Raw genomic sequence first — 7308 nt, 5'->3', positions numbered from 1 at the left:
ATAATGGTCCGGAGTGTTTCGTCTTGGTTAGAGGGAGTGGTTGTATATGTGAGTTGAGGAGTTTGTGGTTGGTTGGGTGGTGGTCTTTGATGTGGTGGTTGGTATGTTTGGTAGTTTCTTTGTGGGTTTTGTTGGTTGTATGGTTGATTTTGTGAGTTGTATGGTCGGTTTTGTGAGAAATTTTGTGAGTTGTTGCCCCATCTTTGACCTCCTCCATTGATGTTGTTATCCCTATTCCCTTGTTGATGATTGTCTCTCCAATTTTGATTGTGGTATCCATTCCCTTGGTTGTAGCCTCCTCCTTGATAGGGGTGCCCTTGGTTAGGATTACCGCCTTGGTAGTACCCTTGATTGGGGCGGTCATAGAAATTATGGGTGGCCGCCAAGGTGTTATCTTTTTGAAGGCTTGGGCATTCATCCGTGTAGTGGGGATAACAAGAACAAATGCCACATACTTTTTGAGGAACCAATTGTTGGTTGTGTTGTTGAGGTGGTGGAGGGTGTTGTTGGTATAATTGAGGTTGTTGTGGTTGTTGTTGGTTCAATTGGAATTGCCTCAAGATGGATGTCATCACTACTAGTTGACACCTCATTCACGGTCCTTGGACGGTTGACTCTTCGCCTCATATGTTGATTGGATTCGGCTAAGTCAATGATAAGTTGCCATGCCTCCTCCGCTGTTTTATATTTGGATAAAGAACCATTGCTAGAAGTGTCCAAGAGAGTTCTATCTTGCTCTCGCATCCCTTGACATATGTATCCAAGCAATACTTGAGTGTCGATCATGTGATTAGGGCATGCGTCTAGTAGCTTGCGAAACCGTTCCCAATATTCATAGAGTGGTTCCGTCTCACCTTGCACAATACAAGACATTTCCTTCCTTAGCCTGTCCATCTTTTCCGGGGGCAAGAATTTATCCAAGAATCCTCTTCTAAGTAGGTCCCAATCGGAGGTGACTTCACTAGATAGAGTGTAGAACCATTTTTTAGCCTTGTCCTCAAGGGAGAAAGGGAAAGCAAACAACCATATAGCAACTTCATCGGATCCTTCCCGTCTAGTAGTTGAGCATATGCGATGGAAGTCCTTAAGATGTCGAATAGGGTCTTGTGCGGGAAGCCCGTGAAACTTAGGTAATAGGTTGATCAAAGCGGTCTTCAATTCAAAGTTTGCATTCAAGTTGGGGTGAGTTACATGAAGGGGTTGAAGAACATAATCCGGTGCACCCGCTTCCTTGATGGTAACTCTCCTCGGAGCATCCATGGTACTAGTATCTAAAACAAAAGAAGAATTGTTAGTGAGATTGATGGAAGTATGACTAATGCCTTCTTTGAGTGACGGTTCAATGTTCACTTTTAGTAAGGTGGTTGAGGTGGTGAAAACCTCTTCACCTTTTCCAAACTTTAGCCGCCTCCGAGCTTGTCTAATATGAAACAAAGTTCGTTCTATTTCCGGATCAAAAGGGACTAAGCTCGGATTCGGTTGTGAACGCGTCATGCAATGAAGGGGAAATGAAATTCATGGTAACGATGAGGGGGTTAGTCACTTGAACAATTTACAATGAAATGCAACTATGTACACTTATTCCAAACAATAACATGGCACACTAAGCAAATTCCCCCGCAACGGCGCCATTTTGATAAACGAAATTTAGCATGCCGAATTAGAATTCAAAGATGAATATGATCGTGAGTATAGTCTAATCGACACTTAAATTTCGTACCAAACAATCCTACAACCTATATCCGAGAGTACAAGTCTCCCGAGTCGTCCTCCCTTGGAATTGCTAAAGTGTGCATCTTATTGATTAGAAAGCCTTGTTGGGATTCTTTGAAGGTTTTAGCAAAGTAATAGGAAACAAACAATCAATTATTAAAAGACTTGGCTTAGGGTTGGCATTAGAATTTCTATCCTTATAGCTCATTCAATGATGACAACAATTAGGCCTTGCCTCATTTAGTTATCCCCTAGGTATAGAGGAAAGTCAAATGAAGATAATCAACTTGAGTCACAAGTCCTAGCTTCACTTTATGGGAATCTAGCTTTAGTGCACTCCAAGTCAATTAGCAATCCCTAATTTCAAATCAACAATTGACACAACTATTCAACTTCTTCTAATGGCCCAACCCTATGCCAAGTGAGATATTTCTACTCCATAACTAGTGTTGACATTTTATCAAACATGTGATGAGCAAGAAAGAAAGTCATAGTAAAATGAGAAGAAAAGTGGAATTAAAAGTATTGCAACACAATGAACTAACAACAAGTATCAAAGAGCAACAATAAAAATCAAATTCTCAAAGTATTGATGAAATCCAAAATTACAAAGTTGAATTCTAGATCTATGAGAATTGAGCAATTACAATTACTACTTGAAATTGGAGAAGAAAATCTATGACATGAACGAAGTGAAGTGAGAATTGTAATGGATCTCACCAAAAAGTGATTGAAAATTCAGAAATTGGATGAAGATGAACCCTAGTGAAAGCTTGGAATCTCCCTCTCTTTTTCCCAAAAGTGTGACTAACTAACCTCTCCAAAATATCTAAAATCTAGAAAATGAACTAAAAGTCCTTAACCCTTGCTCCTTTGGTCTTCTTAAGCTTTTCCCGCCAAGGCATTTCCCCAAAGTGGGAATTCCCAACTGCTTCCACGCCTAAGTCACGTGACTTCTTAAAAAATCATATTCGAACATCGGCGCGCACGCGCAAGGTGCGCGCGCGCGCCACCATCTTGTAATATGCGCGGAGGCGTGATGTACGCGTGCGCGCCCATGAAGATCGTGGCTTAGCCGCTACACAAGTCGGCTCGCGGCTTGGCTCTCAGCTTCAACTCTAGCTGCTCTATCCACGCGGACGCGTCAAGTGCGCACACGCGCCCATGCTAAGATCTTCAAGACTCAATTCTCATGCTCCCTTCCTTTGCACCCAATCTCATTCTCTCTTCCGGTCCATCCATGCCCTATATTCTGAAATCACTTAACACACGAGTCACGGCATCGAATGGCATCAAGAGAAGATTAGAAATGTATCTATTTTAGTGCAAAATAAGCATGTTTTCCTCCATGGGGCAAAACTAGGAAAGGAACACAAAATCCTGTATTTTCATATAGAAAGTGTGTGGAATCATTGATAAAACCCCTGAAATCAACACAAGATAAACCCTCAAAATGGGGTTTATCAATTAGCCTTCCCTCATCTCATTTGTCACCTTTGTAATTCAGTTGGAATTAACATAGAGGGAGACATCCTCATTGATGAGGACAAGCCCATTACTAAGAAGAGGATGGAGCAAACAAGAGATCCCACTCATGGACATGAGGAAATTCCTCATCATGAAATCCCTGAGATGCCTCAAGGGATGCACTTTCCTCCACAAAACTATTGGGAGCAAATCAACACCTCCCTAGGAGAATTGAGTTCCAACATGGGACAACTAAGGGTGGAGCACCAAGAACATTCCATCCTCCTCCATGAAATTAGAGAAGATCAAAGAATCATGAGAGAGGAGCAACAAAGGCAAGGAAGAGACATTGAGGAGCTCAAGCACTCCATAAGATCTTCAAGAGGAAGAACAAGCCGCCATCACTAAGGTGGACCCGTTCTTTAATCTCCTTGTTCTTTATTTTTCTGTTTTTCGAATTTTTATGCGTATGTTTATTTATGTTTGTGTCTTATGATAATTAGTGTCTTAGTGTCTATGCCTTAAAGTTATGAATGTCCTATGAATCCATCACCTTTCTTAAATGAAAAATATTCTTAATTGAAAAAGAGAAGAATTGCATGAATTTCGAATTTTATAACAGATTAATTATTTTGATGTGGTGGCAATACTTTTGATTTCTGAATGTATGCTTGAACAGTGCATATGTCTTTTGAATTTGTTATTCATGAATGTTAAAATTGTTGGCTCTTGAAAGAATGATGAAAAAAGGAGACATGTTACTGAGGATCTGAAAAATCATAAAAATGATTCTTGAAGTAAGAAAAAGCAGTGAATACAAAAAAAAGAGAGATTATGTGCGAAAAAAAAAGAGAGAGAAAGCAAGTAGAAAAAGCCAACAGCCCTTTAAACCAAAAGGCAAGGGTAAAAATAAAGTCGTGATCCAAGGCAAAAAAAAAAGAGTGTGCTTAAGAACCCTGGACACCTCTAATTGGGGACTCTAGCAAAGCTGAGTCACAATCTGAAAAGGTTCACCCAGTTATGTGTCTGTGGCATGGATGTATCCGGTAGTAATACTGGAAAACAGAGTGTTTTGGGCCACGGCCAAGACTCATAAAGTAGCTGTGTTCAAGAATCATCATACTTAACTAAGAGAATCAATAACACTATCCGAATTCTGAGTTCCTATAGAAGCCAATCATTCTGGATTTCAAAGGATAAAGTGAGATGCCAAAACTATTCAGAGGCAAAAAGCTAAAAGCCCCGCTCATCTAATTAATACTGATCTTCATAGATGTTTTTGAAATTCATTGTATATTCTCTTCTTTTTATCCTATTTGATTTTCAGTTGCTTGGGGACAAGCAACAATTTAAGTTTGGTGTTGTGATGAGCGGATAATTTATACGCTTTTTGGCATTGTTTTTAGTATGTTTTAGTTAATTTTTATTATATTTTTATTAGTTTTTAGTTAAAATTCACTTTTCTGGACTTTACTATGAGTTTGTGTATTTTTCTGTGATTTCAGGTATTTTCTGGCTGAAATTGAGGGACCTGAGCAAAAATCTGATTCAGAGGCTGAAAAGGACTGCAGATGCTGTTGGATTCTGACCTCCCTGCACTCGAAGTGGATTTTCTGGAGCTCCAGAAGCCAAATTGGCGCGCTCTTAATTGTGTTGGAAAGTAGACATCCTGGGCTTGCCAGCAGTGTATAATAGTTCATACTTTGCTTGAGATTTGATGGCCCAAACAGGCGTTCCAAGTCAGCTCAAGAATTCTGGCGTTAAACGCCGGAACTGGCACAAGAATGGGAGTTAAACGCCCAAACTGGCACAAAAGCTGGCGTTTAACTCCAAGAAAAGTATCTACACATGAAAGCTTCAATGCTCAGCCCAAGCACACACCAAGTAGGCCCGGAAGTGGATTTTTATGTCATTTACTCATCTTTGTAAACCCTAAGCTACTAGTTCTCTACAAATAGGACCTTTTGCTATTGTATTAAAAACAGCTTTTGATCATGTTTTTATGATTGAACCCTCTTTGGGAGGCTGGCCATTCAGCCCTGCCTAGACCTTGTTCTTATGTATTTTCAACGGTGGAGTTTCTACACACCATAGATTCAGTTGTGGAGCTCTGCTGTACCTCGAGTATTAATGCAATTACTATTGTTCTTCTATTCAATTCAGCTTATTCTTGTTCTAAGATATTCATTCGTACCCAAGAACATGATGAATGTGATGATTATGTGACGCTCATCATCATTCTCACTTATGACCCCCAGCATTTTCTGTATTATTGCAGATCGCGCATGTGACGAGTCTGCGTCGTCCACGCGCTCGCGTCATTTGTGCAGATTCCAGTCCACGCGTTCGCGTCAGGCACGCGATCGCGTCATTGCGATTTCTCCATTCCGCGTGGTCGCGTGAGCCATGCGTCCGCGTCGGTCTTCGCTAGTCATATCTTTGGTTTCTTCTTTTTCTCTGCAGAAACTTCATCAAATCCCTCCGAATGCTACCTAAAATAAATAAAATTGTACAAAACTCAAAATAGCATCCATAGTGGCTAAAATATAATTAATTCTTAATTAAACTCAACAAATTAGATGCAAATTCACTAGGAAAAGATAGATAAGATGCTCACGCATCAATACACAATTAATATTTTGTTATTAGTGATGGATGATGGCTATTCTTATGTGGAATTTAAATATTGTAAACCTTAATATTTTGTGTTATTAGTCATTATAAGATTATAAGTTAATACTTTATGTTTAAAATGCATAAGACTTTAGACTAATGCATAATAGTGTTATTTGTATTGATTTAAATATTTGATGTTATTAGACAATATTAGTATTGATTATGGTTATGCTTTAATTTTAGAGAAGGGCGGGTTCTTATTATATTTTTTAAGTGAATTTTACTATGTGAATTGTGAAATAATAGTTGGAGATTAGGTGATTTTTACATGCTAAAGACCCGGTTTCACCCGATTTTTATCCAATTTTCACCTGACCTGAAGCTGCGTAGGTTTCATCGGGTCTAGAATCGGGTTAGGGTCTAAAAATTAGGCCCGATCTATATTTCGGGTCGGGTCTGTGTTAAGCCAAACCCGGTGTGGCCCGGCCTATGTACACCCCTAGTTCCTAAATAATTTTTTAGGAGGCTGTAATTTAGTTTTGAAAATTGTACCAAACATTAAAACCACTATTTTCATAAGTCAAAACTCAAAAAAATTACTTTTAAAACTTTCCAAATCGACCTATAAGTAGTTTAGGTTTTTAGAATTTATGATTTATATAAACAATATTTTTACAAAGATAAAAATAAGTAATTTTTAAAATCACTACTTAAAAAATTATTTAAACACATAAATCTAATTAAATAATCGTGCAGAATTCTGTTGAGAAACTTTTCATATTTCTATCGTCCCATCTTTTTAGGTGAATACTAATGCATTTAGAAAAAATAAGAAGTTTATTATTAGTTAAAAATTAACTTATTATTAAAAATAAAATAAGGAGAACAAAAAAATAGAATATAATAAATTATAAATTTAAAAGAGAAAATATAGGGAGTCAATATTTTTATTAAAATATACTTAATCAGTAAAAAAAAAGTGAGTAATTTTATAACGATGACAAATTAATAACTACAAATCACAAAATTTACTGGTTTCTAGTACTCTTCAATTTAAAATATTAAAACCTAAATTTAAATATCAACCTAAAGTATAATGGAGAAAGAATTAAAATTTATTTAATTAAAAAATACAACCTTTCTTATTAACAAAACATCGTTTAAGGATAAACTATTTTTGATCGAATCCTCAACTATAGCAACAAAAACAAAAGGTGGTTCGGTCAACCCTAAACCCCAGACGAAGTATACTTACGAGTTATGATCATGTACTTCTGTATTTCTCTTCTATATCTATATTATGTTTCAAAATCTGTCCCACTATTGTCTAATTATAATGTAACCCTCTTTTTTTTTTTTTTTAATAATAATAAAACTGCAGGTCGGGCGTCATCGTCCAACGGGGAATCACGCATTGACGGTCTGTAATAGGGACCCACTATTCCAACCATCTCAATCGTCTACCACGTGGCCATATCGAACGGCACCCTATTTCCTACAACTCTTCCTCTA

This window comes from Arachis stenosperma, chromosome 1 (genome assembly GCF_014773155.1).
Source record: "Arachis stenosperma cultivar V10309 chromosome 1, arast.V10309.gnm1.PFL2, whole genome shotgun sequence".
Classification (NCBI taxonomy): Eukaryota; Viridiplantae; Streptophyta; class Magnoliopsida; order Fabales; family Fabaceae; genus Arachis; species Arachis stenosperma.
The sequence above is the reverse complement of the archived record's forward strand: the minus strand, read 5'-3'. Positions refer to the sequence as shown.